General features: G+C 50.4%; 1 pseudogene; it reads left to right on the top strand.

Annotated features, from left to right (window-relative positions):
• The first annotated feature begins 6,701 nt into the window (after positions 1 to 6,701).
• On the top strand, positions 6,702 to 7,648 carry LOC139084242 (olfactory receptor 7A17-like; annotated as a pseudogene).
• Positions 7,649 to 8,804: the final 1,156 nt, after the last annotated feature.

Genomic DNA, 8,804 nt, shown 5'->3' with positions numbered 1-8,804 from the left:
GTGGTTCTCTCGTTTCCAGTGGGTGGTTCAGACATGTCCAGCAGGTAGTTCCGGCGTGTCCAGCAGGTGGTTCTGGCTTATCCTGACCTGGTTCTAGCACATCCGGCAGGTGACATGGCATGTCTGGAAGGTGGTTCTGGGGTGTCCAGCATGTGGTTCAGGAGTGTCGGCCAAGTTGTTCCAGCATGACTGGGACCTGATTCTTGCGTGCCCATCAGGAGGTTCCAGCGTGTCCACCAGGTGGTTCCAGCATGTCCAGGGCTTGTTTTGGCATTTCTTCTACCTGGTTCCAGTGTATCTGGCCGGTGGTTCTGGCATGCCCAGACAGTGGTTCTGGTGTTTCAGGTGGGTGGTTCCAGTGTCCAGTGGGTTGTTCTTGTGTCTCCAGCAGGTTGTTCGGGCATGTCCGACAAGTGGTTCAGGTTCATCTGGCATGTGGTCCAGGCATGACCATCCCGTGGTCCAGGAATTTCTGAAACATGTTTCTGACGTGTCCGAATGGTGGTTTGGGCGTGTCCAGCAGGTGCTTCGGGCCTGTCCAGCAGGTGGTCCAGATGTGTCCAGTGGGTGGGTCCAGCGTGTCTGGCAGGTGGTTCTGGTGTGTCCAGGAGGTGAGTCTGGCAGGTAAGTCAGGTGGTTCCTGCATGCCCGGTAGGTGGTTGCAGAGTGTTTGTCAAGTGTTTCTGGTATACCCAGCAGGTGGTTAAGTCTTGTCCAGCAGGTTGTTCAGGCTTGTCCGGCACCTGTTTCTGGTATATCCAGGAGGTGATTCGACTTTTCTGGCATGTGGTTCCGTTGTGCCTGGCTCCTGGTTCTGGCATATGCAGCAGGTGGTTTCAGTATATCTGGCACCTGGTTCCAGCGTATCCGACAGGTGTTTCTGGCTTGTCTCCCATGTGCTTCCTAAGTTTCCAGCAGGTGGTTACAGCATGACCTTCAGATGGGTCTGACTTATTTGGCAAGTTTCTCTGGCATGTCCAGTGGGTAGTTCCAGCGTGTCCAGCATGTGGTTCAGGTGTGTCTGGCAGGATGTTCTGGCGCATCTGGGACCTGATTTTGGCATGCCTGGCAGGAGATGTCGGCATGTCTGCCTGGTGATTCCATTGTGTCCAGGGCCTGATTCCTGCATGTCTGGTGGGTGGTTCTGAGATTTCAGTGTGGAGGTTCCAGCATGTCCGGCATGTGGTTCCAGGGTATCCGGTGCCTGGTTCAGGCATATCTGGCAGGTGATTTTGGTGTATCCAGCAGGTGGTTCTGGCATGTCCGGCACCTGGTTCTGGTATATCCTGCAGATGGTTTCAGCATATCCGGCAGGTGGTTCCGGCATGCCCAGCACTGGTTGCAGCGTGTCTGGCAGGTGGTTCCGGAAGGTCCACCACATGGTTCTGGCGTGTTTGGAAGTGGGTTCCAGTGTGTCCCGCAGGTGGTCCAGGCCTCTCCATCAGGTGGTTCAGTCGTGTCTGGCACCTGGTTCCGGCATGTGCAACACCTGTTTCTGGTGTATCCGGCAGGTGGTTCACGCATGTCTGGCAGGCGTTTCAGGCATTTCCAGCAGGTGGTTCTGGCGTATCAGGTATCAGGTGGTATCAAGTACCTGGTTCTGGCATGTCCGAGAGCTGATTCTGGTGTGTCCGGGAGGTGGTTCAGTCTTGTTCGGCAGGTGGTTCCAGCATGTCTGTCACCTGGTTCCGGAGTATCTGACAAGTGGTTCTGGTGTGTCTGGCAGGTGGTTCCATCATGTGCTGCACCTGTTTCAAGTGTATGCAGCAGGTGGTTCCAAAGTGTCCGGCAGGTGGTTCCAGCATGTCCAACATATGGTTCTGGTGCATCCAGAAGGTGGTTCCAGTGTGTCCGGCGGGTGGTTCCTTTGTGTCCTGTAGGTGGCTGATGCATGTCCGGTGGGTGCTTCCAGTGTGTCTGGCTGGTGGTTCAGCAGTGTTTGGTGTTTGGATCAGTGGTGTCCAGTGGATGGATCAATCGTGTCTAGCAGGTGGTTACAGCATGTCCAGGGGGTGGTTCCAGATTGTCCTGAAGGTGGATCGGTCATGTCTGGTAGTTGATTTTGGCCTGTCTTTCAGGTGGATGAAGCATGTCTGGCAGGTAATTCAGGCGTGTCCCACAGATGGATCAGGCTTTTCCAGCAGCTTTTTCCCCACTGCCTGGCAATAGATTCTGGCATGTCTAGCAGGTGTTCTGGCATGTCCACCAGATGGTTCTGGCACATTCGGAAGTTGGTTCTGGTGTGTCCCGTAGGTGGTTCAGGCCTCTCCAGCAGGTGCTTCATGCTTGTCTGGCAGGTTGTTCAGTCGTGTCTGGCACCTGGTTTGGGCATGTGCAACACCTGTTTCTGGCGTATCCGGCAGGTGGTTCACGCATGTCTGGCAGGCATTTCAGGCACGTCCAGCAGGTGGTTCCAGCGTGTCTGGCACTTGGTTCTGGCATGTCTGACAGGTGGTTCCGATATGTCCAACAGATGGTTCCGGCGCGTCTGAGAGGTGGCTCCTGCATGTCAGGCAGGTGGTTCTGGCATGTGCAACAGATGGTTCCAGTGCGTTGGGAAGGTGGTTCTGGCATGTCCGGCAGGTGGTTCAGGACTCTCTGGCTGATGGTTCAGGCTTGTCTGGCAGGTGGTTCAGTCTGGCAGTCATGTCCAGCACCTGGTTCTGGCGTATGCTGCCCCTGTTTTTGGCCTATCTGGCAGGTGGTTCAGGCATGTCTGGCACTTGGTTCAGACTTGTCTGACAGGTGGTTCAGGTGTGTCTGGCATCTGGTTTGGTGTGTCCAGCGCATGGTTCTGGCGTATCTGGCAGGTCGTTCCTGCATGTCCGGATTGTGTTTGGGGCATGTCTAGAAGGTGGTTCTGTCACTTCCAGCAGTTGGTTCCAGTGTGTCCAGCATGTGGTTCTGGTATGTCTGGAAGTTGGTTCTGGCGTGTCTGGTGGATGCTTCTGGCGTGTCCGGAAGTTGGTTCCAGCGTCTCTGTTGCGTGATTCCAGCATGTCTGCCAGGTGGTTCTGGCATGTCCGGGGCCAGATTCCTGTGTGTCCAGTGGGTGGTTCCAGCATGTCAGGGTGGTGGTTCCGGCATGTCTGGAGGGTGGTTCCCGTGTAGCCAGCACCTGGTTCAGGCATATCTGGCAGGTGATTTCCGGGTATCCAGCAGGTGGTTCTTGCGTGTCCGGCACCTTGTTCCAGCATGTCCGGAAGGTGGCTCCAGTGGTCTGGCAAGTTGTTCAGCTGTGTCAATCAGGTGGTAGAGGTGCATCTGGCATGTGGTCCAGGCATGGCCATCCAGTGGTCTAGGCGTTTCTGATACGTGGTTCTGATGTGTCTCAAAGGTGGTTTGGGCATGTTCAGCAGGTGGTTCAGGCTTGTCCAGCAGGTGGCCCAGGTGTGTCCAGTGGGTGGTTCTGGCATGTCCGGCTCGTCCTTCGGGCAGGTCTAGCCAGTGGTTTCAACGTGTCTGGTGGGTGGATAAGGGATGTCCTACGAGTGGTTCCGATGTGTCTGGGTGGTAGTTTCATTGTGACCAGCAGTTGGCTCTGGCGTTTCTGGCAGGTGCTTCTTGCGTGTCTGGCAGGTGGTTCCACTGTGTCCAGGATCTGATTACAGTGTGTCTGGTGGGTGGTTCTGGTGTGTCCAGTGGGTGGTCCCAGCATATCCCAATCGGGTTCCAGTGCATCCGGCAGGTTATATGGTGGGTCCTGCAAGTGGTTCTGGTGTGTCTGGTGTGTGGTTCAGGCATGTCCGGAAGGATATTCTGGCATGTCCAGGACCTCATTCTGCAGTGTCTGGCAGGAGATTCCGGTGTGTCTGCCAGGTGGGTCCAGTGTGTCTGGGGCCTGATTCCTGCATGTCCGGTGGATGGTTCTGGCATTTCAGGGTAGTGGTTCTGGCATGTCCGGAAGGTGGTTCGAGGATATCTGGCACCTGGTTCAGGCGTATCTGGCAGGTGATTTTGGCGTATCCAGCAGGTGGTTCTGGTGCTTCTGGTTAAAGGTTCTGGCATATGTGGCAGGAGGTTCAGTTTTTTCCAGCAGGTGGTTCCAGGGTTACTGGAACCAGATTCCGGCGTGTTTGGGTGTTGGTTCTGGCATGTCCGGCTGATGGTTCTGGTGTATCCGGACCTGGTTCCAGCACATCTGGCAGATGATTTTGGCATGTCTGGCATCTGGTTCTGGCACGCCCCTCAGGAGACTCTGGCATGTCCAGGGCCTGATTCCTGCATGTCTGGCGGGTGGTTCTGGAGTGTCTGTAAAGTGCTTCAGGTGTATCCAGCAGGTGGTTCAGTCTTGTCTGGCATGTGGTTCAGGCTTGTCCAGCAGCTAGTTCCAGCGTGTCTTGTAGGTGGTTCCGGCATGTCTGGCACCTGGTTCCAGCGTGTCCGGCATGTGGTTCCAGTGTATCAGTCAAGTGGTTCTGCCATGTCTGGCACCTGTTCTGGTGTGTCCGACAGGTGTTTCCAGCCTTACAGGCACCTGGTTCTGGCACATTTGGGAGGTGGTTCCAGTGCTTCTGGGATGTGGTTCTGGCATATCCAGCAGGTGTTTCAGCAGTGTCAGGTACTTCATTCAGGTTTGTCTGGTAGGTGGTTCAGGCGTGTCTGGCACCTGGTCCGGTGTGCCAAAGACATGGTTCCAGTGTATCTGGCAGGTGCGTGTCAGAAAAGTGTTTGGGGCACATCTGGAATGTGGTTCTGTAGTTTCCAGTGGGTGGTTCAGACGTGTCCAGCAGGTAGTTCCGGCATGTCCGGCATGTGGTTCAGGCATGTCCGCCAAGTTGTTCCAGCATGACTGGGACCTGATTCTTGCATGCCCATCAGGAGGTTCCAGCATGTCCACCCAGTGCTTCTGGCATGTCCAGGGCCTGTTCCAGCATTTCCTCCACCTGGTTCTGGTGTACCTGGCAGGTGGTTCTGGCATGTCTGGACGGTGGTTCCAGCATTTCAGGTGAGTGGTTCTGGCAAGTCCGGCAGGTGGTTCTGGTGTCCAGTGTGTTGTCTTGCATGTCTGGCAGGTTGTTCAAGCATGTCCGTCTCGTGGTTCAGGTTCATCTGGCATGTGATCCAGGCATGACCATCCTGTGGCCCAGGAATTTCTGAAACTTTTTTTTGATGTGTCCAAATGGTGGTTTGGGCATATCCAGCCGGTGCTTCAGGCGTGTCCAGCAGTTGGTCCAGGTGTGTCCAGCGGTGGGTCCTGCATGGCTGGCTGGTGATTCTGGTGTGTCCAGGAGGTGGGTCCGGCATGTAAGTCAGGTGGTTCCTGCCTATCCAGCAGGTGGTTGCAGAGTGTTCGTCAAGTGTTTCTGGTGTATCCTGCAAGTTGTTCAGTCTTGTCCAGCAGGTTGTTCAGGCTTGCCTGGCACCTATTTCGGCATATCTGGGAGGTGACTCGACATTTCTGGCATGTGGTTCCATTGTGCCCAGCACCTGGTTCTGGCATATGCAGCAGGTGGTTTCAGTATATCCGGCACCTGGTTCCAGTGTATCTGACAGGTGTTTCCAGCGTGTCTCCCATGTACTTCGTAAGTGTCCAGCAGGTGGTTGCGGCATGTCTGGTGGGTGGTTCAGCAGTGCCCGATGAGTGGTTCTGGCGTGTCCCGTGGGTGGTTACGGCGTGCTGGGCAGGTGGTTCCAGAGTGTCCGTCAAGTGGTTCAGGCTTGTCCGGCAGGTGGTTCAGGCATGTCCGGCACTTGGTTCCAGTATATCTAGCAGGTGGTTCCGGCATTTCTGGTACATGGTTCTGGTGTATCCAGCAGGTGGTTTCAGGGTATCTGGAACCTGATTCTGGCGTACCTGACAAGTGCTTCCAGTGTGTCTGGCAGGTGGTTTGGGTGTGTCCGGCGGGTGGTTCCGGCATCTCTGGGGGTTGGTTCCGGCATTTCTGGCAGGTGGTTCAGGCGTGCCAGGCAGTTGGTTCCAGCGTGTATGTCAAGTGGTTCGGGTGTATGCGGCAGATGGTTCAGGCTTGTCTGGCAGGTTGTTCAGGCATATCCAGCACCTGGTTCTGGTGTATCTGGCCGGTGGGTCCAGCGTTTCCAGTGCATGGTTCTGGTGTATTCAGCAGGTGGTTTCAGGGTATCTGGCATGTGGTTCTGGGGTACCCAAAAGGTGTTTCCGGTGTGTCTGGCAGTTAGTTTTGGCGTGTCTGGCAGGTGTTTCAGGTGTGTCTGATGGTGTTTTTGGATGGCCGGTGGCTGTTTCCAGCGTGTCTGGTCAGTGTTTCAGGCACGTGTAATGGGTTGTTCTATCATGACCACTGGGTGGTTCAGGCATGTCTGGCAGGTGGATAATTCGTTTCTGGCAGGTGGATAATGCGTGTCCAGCATGTGACTCAGACGTGTCTGGCATGTGGTTCTGGCATGTCCTGGATGTCATTCATAACATAATATTAGCATTAAACTTTCAACAGTGCCTAAAACATGGTCAACACTCAATTTATGTCCTGAAATACATGAAGAATCTTTCATTAAAACTGTAGAATGTATGACCCTTTAAAAAAAAGATGATTGGGACAAAAATTCCATATCAGATGTAGCATAAGGGATGCCCAAAGGGGATCATATTCATAAACATAATATTAACGTTATTTTTTTTACTACAAATGATAAATTGTAGCATTTCAAGTATGTTAGTAATGTCAGTTTCTGTGAAAATTAGTCATTTTACTTCCTTCCTTCCTAGGAATCACTTTCACCACATGGAACCAGGCAATAATAGACATATTTCAGGATTTCTTCTTCTGGGATTTTCAGAGAGGGCAGAATTGCAGCTCCTCATATTTGGGCTTTTCCTCACTATGTACCTGATTACTATGTGTGGAAATCTGCTCATCATCTTGGCTGTCAGTTAAGACTCCCTCCTCCACACACCCATGTACTTCTTCCTCTTTAACCTGTCCTTTGTAGATGTCTGTTTCACCTCCACCACCATCCCAAAGATGCTGCGGAACATCCAGACACAAAGCAAAGTCATAACCTATGAGGGCTGCACCACACAGATTTATTTTCTCATACTCTTTGCAGTGTTGGACACCATTCTCCTAACCTTGATGGCCTATGACCGATTTGTGGCCATCTGCCACCACATGCACTACACAGTCATCATGAACCTCTGGCTCTGTGGACTGATGATTCTGGTGTCCTGGATTGTGTGTATCCCGAATTCCTTATTAAAAAGCTTAAAAGCATTGTGGCTTTCCTTCTGTACCAACTTGGAAATCCTCCACTTTTTACGTGAACTTAATCAGATGGTCCAACTTGCCTGCTCTGACACCTTTCTTAACACATGGTGATGTATTTTGCAACCATCCTTCTGGGTGGGGGTCCTTTTGCTGGTATCCTTTAGTCTTACTCCAAGATAGTTTCCTGCATAAGTGGAATCTCATCAGCTCAGGGGAAGTACAAGCCCTTTTCCACCTTTGTGTCTCACCTCTCAGTTGTCTCTTTATTTTATTGTACAGTCCTAGGAGTGTACCTCAGCTCTGCTGTCACCCACAGCTCACACTCAAGTGAAATAGTCTCAGTGATGTACACTGTGGCCACATCCATGCTGAACCCCTTCATCTACAGCCTGAGGAATACAGACAAAAAGAAGGCTCTGAAATCATTCTTTGTGAAGGAAACTACAAAACTGTCCCAGCACTGAAGAAATGTCCATGATTGCAGAGGTGAAAACCTCAGAGACAGAAGATATGGTCATTTGATCAGACTTTTGAAGTGATATGGTTCTTTCTATTTATTTCCTGGTATTTCTACTTCTTTCACTTTCTATTCATGTAACTCCCTTTATTAAGCTTTCTGCTCTCATTGATAACTAACATTTTTCCCCTTTGTTGTTTTCTTACTTTTGAAAATGTATCCCAGTCATGGACCAGAATATTTGCAAATTCCAATTAGCTTAATGAAACAGCATGGATTTTTTCTTAGAATACTTTTTCTCAAATGACATATATCGTAACAATTTTTCTTTTGTTTTACTAAAAGAATTGTCATGAATTGTATCACTCATATGGTAAAAAACTACACTTGATGACCAAGGAAATTTGTATAATTGTATAATAGAGGAACATCTGAGAACACAATTTTCACTTTATGCCAGGCATTCCTTTGTATGTCACTGTCTTAATTGCTCCTCCAGATAATGTAGACTGTAACACACTGTGGTGATTTGTAAATGGTCACTGGGTTTTATTCTCCTCATTAGGATCTTATATTCTTTCAGCCTGGTGTCCACAATGCCGAGCCTAGTCACTGGCAAATGACCATCAAACACATTTCTCCCAGACGATTTTTCAGTGAAGGACAAGTTTTAATAAACAGAGTGACTTAATCTGACCTTAGAATTACAGAGGACTTTCAATTTTATGAAGCAAAATTTACAATAACAGCTTGTATTCTAGGCAGAATATTCCATTTTTACTCTGTACATCTACTCATTGGAACATAGAGATTGGTAGCCATGTGTAAACGACTTTAAATTTTTCAATAAGGATTCATTGATGTTTTTCTACTTTTTATTGAATTATCTTTTCTTTCTGCTTGCAAACTTCCAGTGTTATTTATAACACAAATGCTTTCATTGCTACAAAGAAAAAATGTTTTCCCCATTCTAGGTATTGTCATCACCATGAAAGGGATGTTGATCATTATCATTATCAACCATTATGCTCAGGATGTTTATCTTTTTATGATTACAGAATGACTCAAAAGAGAGCTTGACTTCCTGTCCAGCCATGTGAATCTGGGTACCAGTTTTCCTGAACAAATATGAATGTCCTCTCAGTCTTTCCTGGTTACCCTGA

The sequence above is a fragment of the Equus przewalskii genome, chromosome 6 (genome assembly GCF_037783145.1).
Source record: "Equus przewalskii isolate Varuska chromosome 6, EquPr2, whole genome shotgun sequence".
In the NCBI taxonomy this organism is placed as follows: Eukaryota; Metazoa; Chordata; class Mammalia; order Perissodactyla; family Equidae; genus Equus; species Equus przewalskii.
The sequence above is the reverse complement of the archived record's forward strand: the minus strand, read 5'-3'. Positions and strand labels throughout refer to the sequence as shown.